The 6,330-nt window shown below is 42.8% G+C and overlaps 1 protein-coding gene across 1 annotated transcript in view; it reads right to left on the bottom strand.

The window, feature by feature from the left end:
* The window catches only part of exoc2 (exocyst complex component 2), a 95,137-nt gene extending 89,574 nt beyond the window's left edge, over window positions 1–5,563 (bottom strand). Inside the window, exon 1 of the mRNA XM_036521077.1 lies at window positions 5,506–5,563. The gene's annotated coding sequence lies outside the window, so the exon portion shown is untranslated. The remainder of the gene's footprint in view (window positions 1–5,505) is intronic.
* Between the last annotated feature and the right edge of the window lie 767 nt (window positions 5,564–6,330).

Raw genomic sequence — 6,330 nt, forward strand, 5'->3', positions numbered from 1 at the left:
CAGCTACAGAAGGATGTGAACGTTTAGCACTCAGCAGTGAGGTAAACAGTGTGGAGATGGCAGCAGTGTAGCATGGTGGTAAGGAGCAGGGCTTCTTCCCAAAACGTTTCTGGTTCAGTTCCCCGTTGGGACACTGCTGCTGTACCCTTGAGTGAGGTGCTTAACCCACAATTGCCTCAGTAAATATCCAGCTGTATAAATGGATAGCATGTAAAAAGCATGTGAAAAACATGTAAAAAAAAAAAAAAAAAAAAAAAAAAAACCCAAAAAACAGTAACCTATGTAAGTCCTAAAGCCGCTCTGGATAAGGGTGTCTGCTAAATGACAATAATATAATGTAATATGATAAAAAGAAGAGGCATTACAGAGCAGTGGCTCTGTCCTTGGCAGCTGAGTGGGGGGGGGGGGCTGCGCCTGCCCTCGCTGGGGACCTCAGTGTACGAGGGACGGCGAAAAACACAGAGCCGGGACCGGTGCGCCGCAGTGGGGCGGCAGCGCTGCGTCGGGGGGCGCCAGACTCCCCTCTACCCCCCCACCCCCCCACCCCTGTCCTCTGAGGCTCACAGTCGGGATCTGTAACGCTGCACTGCTGAGAAAGTGCCATGAAAATATAACCCGCCGCATTCCACCAAAATAAATAAGCAGGGCCACCCAAATTTCCAATTAGAGCTGGTGCAGAAGGCAGGAAATGGCCAGCGATCCGTCAAAAGGCCGCCCCGGGCCCGGGGTCGGGGGGATACGGAACAGCGGCAGGAAGGCTCGGAGCGGGAACAAGGCCCTTTGCGTGAAGATGGCTCCCCTCCAAGCCAAACGCCGGCTCTAATAGCTTAATGCAGATTTCCTGATACACGCCACCTCGCCACTGCGTTATAGAATAACGGATTTTCGGTCGGGGGAGTAAGGGGAAAGAAAGAAAAAAAAGAGAGAGAGAAAAAGGTATTGTTATTGTTTGACATATCTTTACGTGCAACAACATTAGCTGGCTTAAGTCACATTAAAGATATTACACCTTAAGCTTCGCAAACGATGGAAAGCACTAACAGTGCAAATTTCCCCGTTCCAGCTGAAACAGCAATCGCGCTTGGCCCCGCTGCTACCGAAAGGGTGGGGGGTAGCAGGGGGTTGGCGGGGGGCAGGGGGCGTTGTGCGCTCCTGTGACCCCAGCGGTACAATGATCACTAAGAAAAGGAGCATTGTTTCGCTGCTAATTAAACGTGGGAACCTCCCTGTGAAATGATTCGCTTACAGGTCAAAGGTACTGAAGGTAAAGCAACTCTCTGTGATGGTGCTACAGCTAGGGATACCATTGGTATGGTCTGGGCTGATTTCTCTACGAAAATACTACGTGTACCACTGTGACTTCAGTGGAAGGCCTTCTCTGAGTGGGCAATATGGCAGAACAGCTCATCACGATTGCTCTTACTGTCCATGCAAAGATGACATCACATCAGTGACAGCCAGCCATCAACATAACTTGTGGCAGTGTAGCATAGTGGTAAGAAGCACGGCTCGTAACCAAAAGGTTGCTGGTTCAGTTCCCTGCTGGGGCACTGCTGCTGTACCCTTGGTCAAGGTACTCAGCCCAGAATTTCCTCAGTACATATCCAGCGGTATAAATGGATAAGATGTAAAAACTGTCAGCTATGGAAGTAGCTCGGAATAAGAGCATCTGCTAAATGATAATAATGTAACGTAGTATAACTAACAGCACAAGCAGCTTATGGAGAGATGAACAGTGTCTTCACAATGCACACTACGGGCAAATAAAGTGACAGTTTATCTAACCTACAGCCATTACACTAGGCTGGAGAATTCAAGGTACAAGTATAGCAAGAAACTGAACACCAACAGCGCAATAGTGCCTCAGTTTTACGGCACCTCAGGGAACATCATTTCATGTGTTGCTGTTGTTTATGGAGATGGAATCTAAACAGAATGAGAGTGCAGTCCAATCCATGTAATGAAATACAAATTAAACCGCAGCCGGAATGTGAACTTCAGTCAGACGGGCTCTCAACGAGGCTGAATTCTCATACGAGGGGCATTACATTTTGTGACCCGGTTTACCATCCATAATCCCCATTTGTTTTGACAGAGCACTCCCGCACATATATGAGGAGGGACGACGTCAGCCAGGCTGGAGCTTGGCCTCCGTCCATCGCGGCTGAGCAGAACTGAAGCAAATGGATGCACAGCACTGGGGCTGGACCCAGAGATACCGTGCCGAGAGGCAGCACCAGGGGAAGGGGGTTGAGGGATTAAATGCACCCAAATAGGGACGCCAGCCTGCCGTGATGAGGGGGGGAACTCCCTCTGCAACGGTACTGCATGGACTTAACTGACTCCGAAATACCGTGCGTGATAATACTATGTTAATCTTAAACTTACAAGGCAGCAAAGTCTCTTTCCACTTCCCACCACACAATTACTGTAAAGACCACTTAAGGACAGCAGGATAAAAAAACAACACACACACACACTTACATACACACAAAAAACCCAGTGTGTGGCTACTGCACAGCCTAGCCAGTCTAGCTAGCCTGAATGGCCATGGAAAACAAAGAAAGGAAAGGAACGTCTCATACGTACCTTTGTCAAGAACGATTCCATCCTCGCAAGTGGAATTCTGGAGGAGGAATGCATGCACCTATCCTCAATGCCAGTTTGAAAGTAATGGTATTTCTGCTCTGATTTAAGCCAAAAATAGTTTTTTAGGAGGGAAAAAAAAATGTGAGGGTAGCGTCATTGTCCCTGTAAAGCTATATGAGTTGGTAACAATATCTGTCAGCATATGTTGGAGCTGAAATACTACACACTTTTTAAAAATCCTGTTTTTTTTTTTTTTCGCTCTCAGATCATTACATGTGTTACTTATTGCAGATAAACAAGAACTGGCTTCCATTTTTGTTTTTGTTTATTTACCTGTTCATTTAGGCTTACTGTTCTTTTTATTTTTTTTAATTTTATCATTCATTATTACTGCTATCAGACATGTAAGTCATATTGTCTATCTTACTGTCTATTCTAGGTTTTACTGCAGCTCTGGCATTGTTCGTGAATGGCTTCCACAAATGCTAAAGCACTAATTGACAAGAACCATATTCACCAATATAAAAAAAAAAAGCTAGAAGCCACACAGATATATAAACACACACACACAGCAAAAGAACAGAAAAGTAAAAAAAAAAAAAAATGAACCAGTCTGCATACTGTGTTTATTTCTGAGGTTTATAACTTAGTGCTTGGTGCTTAATCAAACAAGACATAAATACATGGACCTGTATAGACCAGCAGTACACGAGTGAATGTTTTATATCAGCAGGGGCAATGTGCAAGGGATTCGAGTGAGCGCAAATCTCCACAAACCCTCTGAAGCCACCTGAAGGAACGGGGCGACAGGGATTTCCCTCCACTTACAAACCAAGTCATCTGCTTTCATCCGTTCCTATTGTACAAAGGAATCATGGCAGCATTCACAGGCATAAGGAACATTATACAAATCCAACCAAGGAGACTGAGGCAAAGGCACTAGACAACAGGGCGCTGGTACCAGCAAAGGCTTCTGGGTACAGCTTTATTTGTGCTACAGAACGGGATCCGCTCAGCTGTATTTCAAAGATAATGCTGCAGACGGTTTATTCCCTATGTCACACCGAGCAGCTGCAAGTATCACATTGTAAACAGATGTCGCCCATCAACAAAGGCAGATTAGTATATTTACTCAGCGGTACACCTCTCTCAACCCCTGCACAGAAAATATGCACTCTGTGCAAGCTCCACACTTTAAATACTTCAGACCCTGGGTACAGTCTGTCTATTTTTCATATCAGAAAAAATGCATTTCATAACTGTTTACATGATTTTCATAAATGAAAATTTGCTTTATTTTACACCATGACTATGAAAAATGTGTATCCACAAAATCTAAGTATGCATGTATATGTCATCATTTAAGGAATGTGTTTAAATATGTTACTGATTAACATCTATGGGGCTAAATTATAGGTTCACCATATGCAAGGATAATCCCACCCTCAAAAATGAATTATTTTGACCGCTGTCTTACCTGATGGAAATTTCAGGGATTAAGTTCTGAACCTTCTAACTAGGCATTCAACAAATCGGGACATGGACACTATCTGACAGCTAAATAAACCCATATTATTCATCAAAAAGCAAATTTAAGACACCTTATGTTTAAGACTATACTTCTTTGCTTACAGACACCTTTACATTGACCAAGGCTACATTTAATATACTGTCCATTAATACAGATGGATATTTACTGGTGCAATTCAGATAAGAGCAGCATGCATCCCTTGTTTCAAACTAGCAAACGTACAGTTACAATTCCAATTCCCTAACCACACCTTCACACCGGCAAAAACATGCAAAAAAACGATTTTGTATTAACTACGGCATTTTCAGGAAATGGTTGGGAAGCGTTTATGAGATAGTGTCTCTTTTCATAACAAATCGCATTGCCCTCAATAATCGCACATGGGAGATATTTGGTCAACTAATCGTGTGTTCAGACCACACTAAGAATCCCAAGGGTGAGAAAAGGCCACATGAGTCATTGCTACCGATGCATTTAACCACAATATATATTAAATATCCACTTGACCGACCGACATGCATATACCCACATTGGAGGAAGTGTGTCAAAATTAAGACTAATACTGTGCATATAGATAGGTCCCAGAGCATACTGACCTAGACCTCAAACGATAACTTAAGCTTTTGTTATTTAGCAGTATCACAAGTTTACACAAAACGAGATGAGACAACTAGAACATCCATGGGACAAGCTGTTTTGATTAGCTAAATGGTTAGCCAGATATACTTATGACAGCTAAATTATTTTACTGTTACACAGTATGTCTGCCCGGGTGTTTCTTTAGCTGGCCAGCCAGCTAAGGTTACTAGACTAGGTATAACTTGGGAATGACGGCATTCACATCTTAAGCACAGATCGATTAGTTAGCTAACTAACGTTAGTTCCCAGGTTAATAAAACCATACAGTACCAAAACGTTTCATCTAGCCAGAGTATCGTTCCACTATTGTACCAACAATGTCACCGTACTGTTGACTGGCTAGCGAACAGTCAGATCTACATTATTACACTGCTGTGGTATGGGCCGAGTTCCTTATTACAATAAACAAGTGGTGACTGTTCCGGTCCAAACATTATTAGCGAGCTCCGTTGCCTGTCAACTTAGCAAGATACCTTAAATTATTTTTTCCAGTGGGTATTTTTAAAAATACAAAGCATCAAACACACGAACAGCAAGATTGTAACGTTATCTCCACACCTCTATTTCAGCTAGATAGCTTGCTAGCTTGTCTGCTAGCGCGTATTTTTTTTTTCTTGACAGCACCGCATCAATAACATAACTGCTCGCTGCTGTCATGCCTAGTCAAATACACATTTTATGCAACGTTTCTGTTGTTCAGAAAACATTATCTTTAAGAGTGTATAAAAGAAGAATGGGCAACTTACAGCGACCAGCTGCAGGATATGGGCGGCTCCGGTTGACCTGCAATAGAGTCGCAGTAACAACTGCCGGGTCACAGCGTCCTGTCACAAGCCTACGTCATTGCTGAATCTCTGCTGTGTGCCGTGTGAGACAAACGCAGGTTCGAGTTTGTGTGAACATTGGTGTCATACAGTTACAGAAATCGTTCCGACTTTGAAGAATCCAAGGGACTCCGTTTCGGCTCTGAGTCCCGATGAGATGTAGTATGTGTTAATAAAAATGTGTGGGGAAAAATGACTTCGACGTATGAAATGAGCGGCAGTGTAGCACTGTGGTTAAGGAGCAGGTTAAATGCCAAAAATGTAATGGAATTTACGTTTAATTTCCACCGATCCTTCTGTTCTCCTGATGCAGCTTTAAACTTACGCAACGGTGCCGATACGCATAATAATAATGGCAATAATAATTTGCGTGCCCCTTTATGTATTTCATAATGCAACTACCATATGTATCAGCACGATTTATACACATAGTCTAAGGAATGTCAGAGACCTCTGCAATATTACATTCTCTACCATATTTAGTCTCTGATTATCTGCAGGCTTAACGCAACAAATATCTTTATTGTCAACCGCAGTGACTTAAGTTTTTCTTTTTTCTTTAAAGAGTTAAAATTACTCACCATCTGTGTTTTCGATAACATGATCCACTTATTAAGTTAGAGTCAACCTCCGTATCTAGGACATGTACATAATTTTCAATGAAAATAAAATTACACCTGGAGGGGTGTGGGGTGTGAATACCATTCCTTTAAACCTGTATAATTTAGTTTAAACTGTTTAATGTGG

The sequence above is a fragment of the Megalops cyprinoides genome, chromosome 2, assembly GCF_013368585.1.
Source record: "Megalops cyprinoides isolate fMegCyp1 chromosome 2, fMegCyp1.pri, whole genome shotgun sequence".
NCBI lineage: Eukaryota > Metazoa > Chordata > Actinopteri > Elopiformes > Megalopidae > Megalops > Megalops cyprinoides.